Source organism: Adelges cooleyi, unplaced genomic scaffold, assembly GCF_023614345.1.
Source record: "Adelges cooleyi isolate 19-005CV unplaced genomic scaffold, UGA_ACOO_1.1 ACOO_flye_CR_arks_rails_tigmint_CR_PRNA_384, whole genome shotgun sequence".
Taxonomy (NCBI): domain Eukaryota; kingdom Metazoa; phylum Arthropoda; class Insecta; order Hemiptera; family Adelgidae; genus Adelges; species Adelges cooleyi.
The window spans coordinates 981209-996180 of record NW_026096061.1 but is presented as its reverse complement, the minus strand read 5'-3'; the positions used below and the strand labels follow the sequence as shown (position 1 = coordinate 996180).

At 30.5% G+C, this 14972-nt stretch overlaps 1 protein-coding gene across 1 annotated transcript in view; it reads right to left on the bottom strand.

The window, feature by feature from the left end:
* Positions 1-14972, bottom strand: part of LOC126841511 (uncharacterized) — a 174359-nt gene that overhangs the window by 44536 nt on the left and 114851 nt on the right. The gene's annotated exons all lie outside the window — the stretch shown is intronic.

Below are 14972 nucleotides of genomic sequence, written 5' to 3'. Positions count from 1 at the left end.
GGATTATTCTATTCGAGTGGAAGTGAGTCGACTATGTGAGACGTTTATCTATAATTAGTCTCAGATATTTTGTTTAGTTCTCAATTGGCATTAGGTGTTGTTAATTAAAATTAGAGGGTTTTTTTTTTGCGTAGCGTAAAGGTTAAGTGGGCAAATTTACTCATTAATTTTGACACGCCATTTTTTATACCATTGTTATAGCCTAAAGGTAAATATTCGAATCTTTTGAAAAAATAAATTATTTTTACGGTTTAATTAATATTTATGCCGTTAATCGGATTATTTTACACCGCTGAAAAGTATAGCCAAATGGATGAAATTAAATTTACCATCCATACTTAGTATGTAAACTGTAGTAGTATTTTCAAATAGAATTCTTCCTACATTAAGTTTGACGGATTTAAAAAATGCTTAGGTATAGAAGTAAGCTCGATAAAAGTGTAATAATACAAATTAATATCGATAAAAGCAATATAATACACGGTTTCGATACGTGTTACCTTCTAAATTTCTAAGCTACACATTTTACATTTTTTTCCTACTCTAAAAACAAAATGTGTTTTCATAATTCATACAATAGTGTGCGAAAATTAATATCGAACCACATAAATCGTTATAGGATTCATCATGGCTTACTAATTTTGAAACTCAAGAAGTTTTGTTTCGCTAAACCATTGTTATCCTGTTTCCACTCTTTTCTTATCCAAAGAACTTAGTATGTAATACTTAAAAACTATATTTCTAAGGCAAATAAAGTAACTTCCGGTGTCCCTCGAGGCGATCATTTATCACCACTATTATTCAATTTGTTCAGAAATGATATAGTTTTTTTATATTAAATATTTAAACATATTATTAGAAGCAGATGACGCCAATATATTTAAATCCATTAAGTCGGCATCAGGTTCTGAGTTGCTACAAAGGGACTTAAATAGTGTTAATAACTAGTGCGTTCTTAATAGGACCTCTTCAAATTTTGTTAAATTTCAATCTAAAATCCCATTATTAACACTTATAGTCCCTCTAATCTTAACATTTCACGTTGCTCCTTAATTAAAGATCTTGGTATATGTTTTGATTACAAAATTTTAACCATCATATTGTATTGTCTATAAAAACTTGGAATACGCAACGATTATACATTCTAACCTCTCTATAATCTCTCTCAATGCCTCTCTATAATTCTCTATATAAACTGTTATATATTGCTTGTAATTGGAAGAAGTCCATAATTTTATATAATAAATAAAATATGCTAACGATAAATTTGTATTGAGTGCTATTTACGTTAGAGCGTAAAGGTAAATAATCATGTAACAACATTTTGAAAAAACACATTTTTTTTTTATGGTTTATTTAATTTTTATGTCGTGTGTCAGATTATTTTACATAAAACATCATATTATATCGTTTCAAAGGCACATAACTCAATTTATATTATATATTTTTAGTAGACTTATTTTCTTCAAAATCAGTTAAGCTATCAAAATATCATACTATTAATCATGTTGTATGACTGAGTGTGTGATAATAAAATCGTTTAGCTCCAATGCAGAACGAGAAGGTATCGGTTGTATAATGATTCCTATATCCAGAAATATATTTCCAGTATTTCAACATTAAGTCCGACGGATCGAGTCAAAATGTATATAAAATATTTTTTTAGCATCCAAAAATCTCCCCAAACTCAAATGTGTATACAGTTTTTACGGCTACTTAAAGTACTAACTAGTTATGTGATCGTAGAACCAATTTACCTTCTAAACCACGCGCGTAAGCCATACATATAAATATATTAAAATGAGTGTTTTCATGATACACACTATACAAACAAAAAAAAAAATGCAGTATAATACACGGTTTCGATACGTGCATTCTGAATTTCTAAGCCAAACATTTTTTTTCTAAGCTAAAAACCAAATGTGTTTTTATGATTCGTTCAATAGTGTGCGAAAAATAATATCGAACCAAAGTAAATATACCATTGTGTAACGTCGTAAACCTTAAAAAAACGCACCTAAGCCAAAAGTCAAATAAAATAATATGTTCTCGTTAAAGTTTTTACTACACTTTTCTACGAGCTCGTATATTATAATATTTTTAAATACATTCAATTTAAATAAGTTCTTAGTTCAAAAGCAGGAATATATACAAGAAATCATTAAAGTAAACTTGTTACCCTACTTTGAAAGGTTATATAAACCAACAATATTCAAATAACAACTACATGATTTTGGAATGCAATTGACGTTAACTTTATTAATTTCGAAATAAGTGAATAATGCTTTATTTTGTTAGGTACAATTTTTTTGGTAAAAGTGCAAACTAGTTGCAACATAATAAAAATTACGTTTTTTACACACATATGAACTATATATTTACTTTTTAGTTTATTGTTGTACTTCTTTCAGTTGTTTAAATGATCCTTCAGAAAAAGGATACGAATCAAATGACTTCGCAATATCCATGTTGACATCAGAAAATAAATCTTTAACTTCTCCGACAAAATAGTTTATATTTGTCCACTCTTTGTCACACTCAGATTGTTATGTATTTTACCGACAACTTTGACTTGGTAAATCGTCAAATATGTTGTACATTTATTAGAATAATATTATTAAGAATATTTTTTTGTTAGTTTTTACTTTATCAGATTATGATGTATTATAGCTTTTTCCCTTTTTGTTAACAATGATAAAAGTAAACACCCTCTTACTTTTCTCAGTACGCTCAAAGTAAATTACCAAAATATCAGTTAGTCAATACAGAGTGTTTCTTTTATTATGGGCTACACTATATCTTACCGGGTTAAATTATAATTGAATTTTTATCATAGTGTTTTTATATAATGTAATTTTTTAACTATTTAAATAAAGAATATATTACTAAAAATGTTGACTGGTTGATAACTAGTTTTGGATAATTCCTTTTAAATTTTATGAGTTTAAAAGTTAGGCCGGGAGGGGAAGAGCGGTTGGAAGGAACGCGCAGATAAAATGAATACTACACTGCAACTTTTTCTCCTTTGTTTCGTTTTTCTACAACGTGTAATAAGGGTGTTTTCAGTATTGGTCATAAAAACACATTTTGTTTTTATATATCTTGTACAATATAATAAAAGCCGTTTGTCAAAAACCAATCTTTGCCTGTACATAAATAAATAAATTCTTGAACTATTGCAAAAATCTTGAATCAAGTATAGGAAAATAAATAAAAAATCTACAAAGTAGAATAGTTTACCGTACCTTGAATGATTGTATGAACCAACAAAAATTAAATAACAACTACATGTTTTTGAATTGCAATTGACATCAACTTTATTAATTTCTAACTGAGTGAAATATGACTTTAAATTGATAACTTACAACTAGGTACAAGTTTCTTGGTAAAAATGCAAACTCGTTGCAACATATTAAAAAGTACATTTTTAACAGACATGTGAACTATGTATGTAACAAATAATTTCGTTAACAGTTATTAAATGATTTACTCTATACTTAATTGTTCTATTTCTTTCAATTGTTTAAACGATCCACCGGAAAAAGAATACAAATCAAATGACTTTGCAATATCCATGTTTACATCAGAAAATAAATCTTTAACTTCTCCGAGAAAATAGTTTATATTTGTCCACTCTTTTGTTAGTGGGGATATTTTCATACTACTTTCATCAACTATTGACAAATAGTACTGGGAAATATTTTCATTTAGGGTACCTTCAGTAAAATCACCGTAGAATGTTTTTTCAAAGGCAATAACTTCCTTGACGTCATCGTAAAAATCTGGATGAGAAAAACGTTTCTTGAATTTTATTGTTAAGAGGTCATTATCTGATGATAGGCCAACATATTGGCAGAATTTCGATAATCTTAAAACTATAGTTTGGTCTAGCAATTTAATGTCATCATCATTTTCCATTAGTGACGTGAGATGTAAATAACGCTCGACAAATTTGAATAATATAAGTTTTAGCATTTTCATTATACCGTTTTTGATATTCCACAGGCATGTTATTCGATTGCTTATCGTAAGATTCACATTCATCGTGGTATTATTAATTTTACCCAAAGCAATTTTTACATTGGTCCAGTAATTTTCGCCACAATATTTGACAATAATTGTTTCGATTTTGTCCAACTTGTCTAAAGCGGTTAGACTACTAAACGTTATATGTTTCAGGCCACCGGTTGGAACTCCATACTTATCGTTGAACGTCAACTGCCTATTTAGCAACTCTTTATTTTCGGAAATGTTTTCTGTCAGTCCTGTACCTGTGAATATGATGTTCTCCTTCAATATATCGTTCAGTTTTTTTTGCACGTCTCGAAATTTTTTCGTTTTAGACACCACAAATTTTTTTAGAGACTCCACAACGAATTGATGAACTTGGAACATAAACTGAGTTTGCTGTGGATCAATTACCTTATGTTTAGAGTGCGCCTCCAATAAACTACGTACATTGTCCGTGTAAAACAATAACGTCCATAGATTATCTTCAAATACGGGATCTCGGAAGGGTACACTGTGAATGACGGCTAATATTGAAATGGCTTCGGCATCAAACAATAAGTGATCGTAATTAGAGCTGTACTTAAACCCTTGTTGAGTGCTGTACAGGAATTCGTCGGTTAACAGTAAGTGACGCAACGCAGATAAAGCAAAGCTGCATTGGACTCGTTGAAAAGACTCTTTACCTGTTTCATGTGAGCTTCCTCCTGACTGTTCCATTTCTTGTTCGATCTCTACTACAACGTCATATTCAGGACGGGTTTCCAAAATACCCATATGAAGTTTGGTCAGTTGCATTTCGACATTGTATGGAAGCATACAAATAATTATCACTGCGGTAGTGAGACCAAACCATAATGACATATTTGAGAGTAACATTTTTCCTCGCAATTTTCTTCAAGACCTTTGACTGTACTCAAGTATACCTTCTAAATGTAGGTCTAGTATAATACTAATAGAAGCTTTCTTCAAATGACAGCAAGTCATGTACGCTAAATCATCCACATTTGTCGATATGTTGATTTAGTTGTTTATGTTAGAAACAACCACTTTGACTTGCTAAATCGTCAAATATTTTGTACATTTTTTAGAACAGTATTATTAAAATGAAAATGAGTAATACTCTGCCCCGACCCCACTGTGCTGGCTTTTTATTTACTTGATATTGTGGCTCATAGAAAATATCTAACCGAACGGTTCTTAGCTGAGTTTGTCCTAGAAGTTGTTCATGAATGAAAAATAGTTTAATATAAATTTTGTATAGCGTTAGTTTTGTTTTTAAATTAATTAGTGATTCATTGTTTAGTAGTGGCCGAAGAAGCCTTAGGTGCTGATTTAGGACTATTTTTTTCGCGTGAAGTCGGGTGCCCACGTGAGACGTTTATCTATAATTAGGCCCAGTTATATTGTTTTGTTCTCAATATGCATTTGGGTGTTGTTAATTAAAACTGGAAGGTTTTTTTTTTCGTAGCGTAAAGGTTACATGGGCAGATTTACTCTCATTAGTTTTGACACGCCAACTACCTACAGTATCAAGACATAAATCATGTGAAACATTAAAAACATTAACTTAAATAGTAATCAAACCAGTTGTTTGTTAATCGGCATCGCCGTTAATGTATGGTATATCATAGTTGATACATATGTATATATTGTGCGTGCTTGTTACATACAGTATCACAGACGGTACTTATGAAAAATAGATAAAGTTATGTATTACTTACCCAAAGAACTTCCTTCTGTTTTATTTATTACAACATTTAATAATAAAGTAGCAGAAAAATATTTGCTCCTCGAGTAAGCCATTCCAGCAAAAACCAAATATAACTTGTTTACAAGTCTAAAAAATACATAATTGTACGAAATTACATTTTTTTATACCTACAAAATTTTCAATAAAATAACACCTAGTAATATTATATCAGTTTTCTAATCATAAACTATAGGTACAAATTTAACTACACTCGACAACAACAACACCACACAGACTTGTATTATAATTAAGGTGTCTAGTGTTATGGGTGCTTATATTTATATATTATCTACCGATAATTTTGTTTACAAAGAGTGTACACGTTGTACTTATTTTAAAGCTTGTATACATTTTTTTTCTAATATGTCATTAGCTTATATAGCGTGCTATACCGCCGGGTTAGAGCTCTTAAAAGGCAAATTTGGGAAATTTTCACAGCAAAAGTCAATTGTTAGTTTTGCATAACTACTTTGATTTGCGTTTAGTATAAAAACATTTTTTTCGAATTATTGAACAATACACGTGCTTATTATTTTTCTACTTGTTTATTAAGTCTTAAGACGTTTGAGAGGCCCTGGGTTAGGTCAGGGTGTTTTTCAATTGTCGACAAAGTCCACACGACGTTTACCGTTTTGAAATATGTCCTATAAACTACACTGTGTATTATGCCTACGGTATATTATGCCACGCTAGGAAATTTGTCAATATTAGTCTTGAGTATAACAACACTCGATGTATGCATGCGAATATAGCAAAAAAACTTTTGCATAGTATGTTATTTCCCCAATTCTTGAAAATATGATAATAATTATTACCAACTATCGCATCAGTCCCACGGAGTCGAAGTAATAGTTATTAAAAAATATCCATCAGCCTAAAATAAATCAAATTTTGGCTTGCTATAAAATTCCAGATTAAAGAGCGGTAGTGAACATGATTATTTATATTTTGGCAATTTATTAAAAGTAACAATTAATTATCGGTAAGTAAAAAGTAGTTTAGTATTGATTACATTTTAACAGTAACATTATTTTGTTAAATAACATACTGTTCTATTTGTAACATGTGGGTTTTTTTTTACCATAAACCATACTTCTTATAATTTTTTTTCATTTCTCGAGTTCTTGGATTTGGGTTTTTACTATCAAAACCGTATAATAAAGCCGATATTTTTGTACATTTTTCGCACTTTGCAATATAAAGTATAAACAGATATGTTATCGACGCGTAGGTTTGAATTTAAAATCTATTCATTTTCTTATGAAACGAAATTGTTTTTTCGCAGTTGTTGTTGTAATTTTTCTTATTTGTACCGAAAAACAATTGATTTTTTGTTCGATCAAAGTCGATTTACTACCATTAATTTTGTTGACATTGTGCATATCGTTGTTTCCGCGTTTTCACATTATTTTTTAGTCCCTGAAAATTATTTTCCTATTAGAAAAAATAAAAAAACGAATTTTACATAAATAATAGATTTACACTACCTATGCAATATACTTTAGTCAAATTTTAATTTAAAAAACTATAGTAAGAAAAATAACCATTTAAAGAAAATCTTTCCACCGCTTTTAGGAAAAAAAGATAAAAAAAACTATTCCACTATTTTTCAAAACAAACAAGCTTAAATTATAAGTCAATTCAGTATAATAAACGTTATCGCTTAATTATCAAAATTAAATTCATAATCTTCTTTTTCTTCTTCGCTTTACACTCCCAACTACATAGGGTCGGCCACCGTAGTCTTACACTACTACAGAGCTCGGTCTTCTACATCTAGTTCAAACACCCCCGCTATCCTCATACCACTCTCTATTCCATCCATCCATCTTTTCTTTGGTCTTCCTCTTCCTCGTTTTCCCTCCACATAAATCTTCATAACACCTCTCGCTATCTCTTCTCTTAACACGACCAAACCATCTCAGCCTATTCTCTCTCATTTCCCCCGCAATCGATGTAACCCCTAGACTCCTTGTTGTGTATTCATTTCTTATTCTATCTTCCCTAGTCACTCCACTCATCCATCTCCGCTACACTCATTCTCTGTTTAGTTTTCTTATCTACTGTCCAACATTCCGACCCATATGGATGAAAGTAAATTCACAATCCATTTTGTAGTATGTGAAGTTTATTAGTATTTTCAAAGACAAATTTTCCAGTTTTCCGACATGAAGTCTGACGGATCTAAAAAATGCTTAGATATGCTTAGGTATGCTCGATAAAATTGTAATACTAGAAAATAATATCGAAAAAAGCAATATAATACGCGGTTTCGATACGTGTTACCATCTAAATTTCTAAGCTGAACATTTTTTATTTTTTTTTTCTAAGCTAAAAACAAAATGTATTTTCATGATTTGTATAATAGTGTGCGAAAATAATATCGAACCATAGTAAATAAACCGCTATGAAAGGCCGAATACCTTTACCGCGTAAGCCAAAAATCAAATTAAATTATACGTTCTCTTTAGATTTTTAACTTGTTATTAATATTTTCTACGAATCTGTGCAAAATAATTTCACTAGTTGTACTTATTTAAGTGTGTAGAAAAAATATTTTTATTACTTGATTGAAAGGCTTGGCTCTTGTTTTACATTAATGAGTATAATCCTAAAAAAATGTTCCAAACTTGAATTCAGCGATCCCACAAACATATAATTTGACATATTTTGATGTTTTTTAATGAACAATTAAGAGTATATTATTTCCAATGCCTTTAGAACTGGCGTTTTACTGAATATTACTAATTGAGGATATATTTTTTTTTTCATTACCATTTATATAAAAGTTAGTGTATTGTAAAAATATGTTTAAACAGCTACTGCCATAACTTGTTCCGTGTTTTTCCACTATAATCCTAATTGTTTTTATCACAATTATTGCTATTTGAATACTTTTCTTAAAAACTATTGACGTAAAAAGATTAACAGCATTTACTTTGGTTGATTCTCAATCGGCAAACAACTTGATAAAGTATTTATAGAGCAAATTTATTACTTAATTACTTTAGATACTTACATAGGTATACATCTATTACCTAGCATTGATGCCAAGTGCCAACACATTACCCTGTGGTAAGCCGTTACGTTGTATTCTGTATAGAAAGTTGATGATGTGTGATGTGTATAGTAATTGTGGGGTGTTACAGTAGATGTAGATATTTTATCGATAATAACGTTTTATCTATCGCTTAAACTCAGTTTGTATAATTTAACTTTATTTGACGTTACCTAGTTAGTTATAGCGTTATGTGAATAGTAGCTTATTAAATATAATAAAAGCCTTTTATAAAATGTTGTAAACTATTACAAACAGCTTGCGTACGAGTCCGCAACACCACGGAATACATTTTTATGTATCGTTCACCGTCCGCTCTTTTTTTTCCGCCTAGATTCTGAAGCCTTGATACTAGTCGAAATAATTTTCGTTGGTAACCCAAAACAAACACTTGGTTTGTGACAATGGTAACCACGGTATTCGAACGGTAGGTGATGATTAATTTTATGGTGTGGCCAAAAGTTTTTCAGTAGTTTTTTAATAATTGGCCTTAATCGATTTATCGGCAAAACGTTCACTTGGCTAGTTATTTTGAATCAATTCACTAACCATTAATTCAAGTTTGTTCGTTGTGAAAACAACACATAATTAAAACAATTTTACATCCCCTCCCCATCCTCATCCTCAACCTCGACCTCAACCTTGACCTCAACCTCGACCTCATCCTTGACCTCATCCTCATCCTCGAGCTATTCTCATCCCTATTTCCACCCTCACACTTATAACAGCCCCCCCCCAACCCATTTCCCCCCCATCTTTCATCTCTGCCGCTTATATATCGAATTGTGTTGTTGTGTTCACAACATACACACACACACACACATACATAAAATAATACGAATAGCGCATGCGCAATTCTCTGCGAGAGGCGACACAAAAATATTGCCTTTGTGGGCAACTGACCGATGATCGTTCTTATCTTGGGGAAGAAATGGGGCATAGACATTCAGCAAGTACGTCAGCACCGACACCTGCCAACAACAAAACGCCATTTCCCATTATCACTAAATCATTTATCAGCAGTCGCAATTTGATATCACTATATTTTTTACTTAATTCTGATACCGGTTTACTATTTGGCGTTTTATTTAGTTTTATTAAGTTATTATTAGTTAATATATTATTATACTTATTAGCTTTATTATTTTTTTTCAAAATGAATCCTGTATATGACAGTATAGTGGTTATAAAGCAACATCGTTTGCGATTACAATTTCATCTTTTGTAAATTGTATTTACATATGTTTTTATGATTATACATTTATCTTAAGTTCGTACATTTTAATGATATTTATTTTATTAGATGACCGGTAATGCGATTTTAACTAATAACTACGATAATAAGCAAAAGTCTTCTGTTACAGTTAAAAAAGGGAAGTATACCAAGTATGAAGAAATTTTAGGTGTTGGGTTTTGCGCTTTTTTTATCAATGTGGGTACACAGTTGTTGCCTCCTCAACAATTTAATGCCAGAACCGCCACTGATAAAAATGTCAAAAAAACGAATCATTACCTAAACTTTAGTGTATATATAACATATGTACCATTACATTATTAAATAATGCAAAAATCTTAAATCTTCAAGAGTAGGAAAATAAACAAGAAATCGACAAGGTAGAACAGTTTACCCTACCTTGAAAGATTCCATGAAACCAACAATAATCAAATAACTATATGTTTTTGAAAAGCAATTGATACTAACTTTATTAATTTGGAACTGAGTAAATAATACTTCAAAATGATAACTTACAGTTAGGTACAGTACTCTTGTCAAAATTTCAAACATACATAAAACTATATTTCTTAACAATCTTGTAAACCATAAATGTAACAAATAATTTCGTTTTTTAAAGCATTTCCGCTCTACTTGAGTATTCTATTTCTTGCAATTTTTGGAATGATTTGGCGTAAAAAGGATACGAATAAAATGACATGGCAAAATTGATGTTGACATCGGAAAACAAATCTTTAACTTTTTTGAGAAAAGAGTCTATATTTGTCCACTCTTGTGTTTGAGTGGATATTATCATACTACTTTCATCAATTAATATTAAATAGTACTGGGAAATATTTTCATTTAGGGTACCTTCAGTAAAATCTTCGTAACATGATTTTTCAAAGTCAATAACTCCCTTGACGGCATCGTAGAAATTTGGAACAGAATAACGATCATTGAACATTTGTATCAAGGGGTCACCATCTGAAGGTATGGCAACATACTTGCAGAACGCTGATAACTTTAAAGTCATGGTATTATCTAACGTTTTGATTTCGTTAACATTTTCTATTTCTGACGTGAAATCTAAATAACTCTCCTTTCCGATTTTTGACGTTATATCCAAATAACTCTCAACAAACTTCATTAATATTAGTTTAAGTACTTTAATTATTCCGTTTTTTATATGCCAGAGGTATGTAATCCGAAAGCTAATCGTAGTATTCACATTCATCGCTGTATTATACATTTGACGCCATACTAGTTCTACATTGGTCCAGTATGTCTCGCCAAAATATTCTTCGACAATTCTTTTGATTTTGTCCAACCTGTCTAAAGCTGTTATACTGCCCATCGTTATTCGGTCCATGCCACCGGTTGGAACTCCATACTTTTTGTTAAACGTCATTTGTTTATTGAGCAACAGTTTGTTTGCAGAAATATTGGCCGTCCGGTCTATATGTGAGATGCTCCTTACGTTTAATTCACTCAGTTTTTTTCGAAAGTCTCGAAATTTTGACATTGTACACTTCACAAACTGTCGTAGAGACTCTAAAATGGATTGATGAACTCCAGACATGTACTTAGTATTTTGCGGATCAACTACCTGACCTTTAGAGAGTGCGACCAACAAACTATGTACTTTATTAGTGTAAAACATTAATTCCCATTGAATAGCCTCAAATACGAGATTACGGAAGGGCACACTTTGAATGGTTGCTAATATTAAAAAGGCTTCAGCATCAAACAATATGTGGTCGTAATCAGTAATGTACTTAAACTCTTTGTTTGTGGTATACAGAAGATTTTCGGTTAAAAGTAAGTGACGCAACGCACATAAAGCAAAGCTGCATTTGAGTCGTTGGAAATATTCGTAATCCATTTCATGTGAGCTTCCTTGAGACTGGTCTTTTTCTATCTCTTTCTCGATAAGACCATCAAAACGGGTTTCCAAAATACCCATGTGAAGTTTGTTTATTTGCATTTCGACATTTTGTGCAAGTATACAAATAATTATTATTGCTTTAGTAAGATCATACGATAATGATGAGTTTAAACGAAACATTGTTTGTCGCAATTTTTTTCAAGAACTGAGACTGAACTTAATTATACCTACTAAGTGTAGTTCTAGTATAATACTAACAGATGATATTCTTAAAGCAATCTTGTTACGACCCAAATGTATTGTAAGGCAGCAATGTACGCCATAAGTTTGTTGATATGATTATTCAGTTGTTCATGTTAAAAACAACCATACGAGTTTTAGGTATTTTACCGTTCATATCCATAATAGAACTATGCAAACCAAATAATACAGAAGACGTAATATATGCTGTAAGTGTAAAACTAAAGAATAGTTTCTTATATTATATTATCACGACAAGGATTTATTTTTAAATGTTCATGTAGAACAATAATTATAGTTATACTGTATATTTCAATAATACATAGTGATAATATTTTACATTAGAAGAGTCCTTTCTATAAAATTACTTTTGGGGCTACAAAAGTTTCAAACAAAAAATATTTTCAATTAAATGTCCCTCTCAAACCCAATCACGTTACCTTCACTTTGAGTTCTAAAAATATGGGCTTTAAATTTCTAAATGACCAAACTATTCTCATAAATAGCTCGTTCAAATACCTTTGTGTCCACCTGAACAAAAGCCTTAACTAAGCAACCCACATTAAATTATAAATTTTATTTCATGTTGATTTCTATTTTACTTTAATTGTTTTATTTGAGCACAATGAGGAAATGTACACAAAGTACATAATCTGTGTACAATTGCTATGACTCTTTTTTTCATATTTCTAGTTGATATTTGTTTTTTTCAATTTTAGTTAAATCTTCTGTTTACACAAAAGCTAACGATACATTTATGAACACAATAACACAAAATGTGTTAACTAAATGTGTTTTTATACACAATTTGTAATTCCTATATTTTGTTTTAAATACAGTACTAACATGCGATCAAATTCAAACGATCAGAGTCAAATCTGCATTGGAGTGGTTCGAAATATTCGTAATCCTTTTCATGTAAGCTTTCTTCACACTAGACTTGTTCTGCCTCTTTCTCAAGAAGATATCCAGGACGGGTTCCCAAAATACCCATGTGAAGTTTGTTTATTTTCATTTCGCGACTGTGCGCAAGAATAAAAATAATTTGCATTGTGGTAGTGAGACCAAACCATAATGATAAGTTTGAACGTAACATTTTTTTCTCGCCCTTTTCTTCAAGAGCTGTGGCCGAACTTAGTTTTACTTACTAAGTGAAGTTCTAGTGTAATACTTATAGAATAGAAGATGCCCTTAAAACAACCTTGTTTACTTTAGCAGAGTCGTTTCTATGGAATGAATTTTTTAGCTATACCATTACCTTCATTTATTAGCTAATTCTCATTAGCTATCAAAATACTAAAATACTAGGAGGTGGTCCAGGTTTCAAAATAATATTGATTCCAAGTAATTCGATTTTGAGATATATCATTCCAAATACAATTTTAAAAATCATACCACACTTTGATAATCACTTGTAATACTTATAATAAATTATTTTTACAAACATGTATTAATTTTATCATATTTGAATCCGCTTCCAATCGTTTTTATGTAAACTATTTTTCCTCTAGATATTTTATTCTTTATCTATTTGTGATTGAACCTATCAAACTTCTGTACACAACAGACATTAGCATGCGGCAAGTCTATAGATCAAAAATCGTACAGGAAAGATAAATTTCGGATCAAACATTCAAACAGATCATTACTTCCTCTTCAAAATCAAGAAAAAAGACTATACAAATTCACTGATTATTCAATTCAAAAGTATGGTATGTTGGCAAGGGAATATGTAACATACTTCTAAAGGGGGGAAATGAAACATCTTAGAAAGCTAGTGTCTGGTCCTGCCTACTTAACGGTTGGGGTAAAAAAAAATTAAAACTACTTTTCCAGAGGTTGGTCAGTTAAAATATCGTATGTCTGGTACTGTGATTTATTTTTAATATTGTTTTGATTTTTCAAAAAAAATATTTAAAAACCTTGACATTTTTTTTAAGGCGTAAACGAAATAATTATACTATATTTTTTTATTAGTAATAATTTAATCAGGCATAGATTTTGCCCTTTGTTAATAATGATGAACATTTATTTCCTATCATATATTTTTTAAATCAGGTCAGCGATTTGGGAGGTATTGTGTCTGTCCACACACAGAAATATAAAATAAATAATATCACATCTTTGTTAATAGGATAGGTTAATCCTCGTTAAAATGTTACCTCTCAACTCCACATTGAAGCTAATGAATCGATTAATAAACTTGTATATTTTTAGGTATTATGTGCAAATAAGTACCTAAATTTCATTATGTTTTTCTACATCTTGATTTTTCACAATTCATCACAAATTTTAAAATTTTTATCCCCTCCAAACTTAGTTTTTTGTTTAAAACAACTTTTAAAAGGTAACGCACACATTTTTTTAGGTAACTTTTAACAACGCTGACCAGTTTTGGATAACTATTTTTGAAGTTATTGAAATTTCAAGTAAAGGTGGAGTATAGTATTGTTTTTATCTGGTCACACCTCCTAACTTTTAACTTTTATAAGTTTAAAAAATAAATTAAATGTATGCGTTACCATTAAAATGCCAAAAGTAAAATTAAAAGAACTAAATTGAGAAGGCGATAAAAATAAATTATATTTATATTTATACAATTTCCACGTACCTTTTATTGGTGCAGCAACGATATTGAAGCAGTAGTTCCTCGTTGGCTAAGTTAATTGTCAGCTAGAGACTTAGATAAAAATACACATTTATTAACTTAATACCAGACGTCTATTTAAAGCATTGCATGTACATTCTTTTGGAGACAGTCTTAGTTGGTAAACATTGACTTGATCTAATTAACGTTCATCGTCAACTTGAA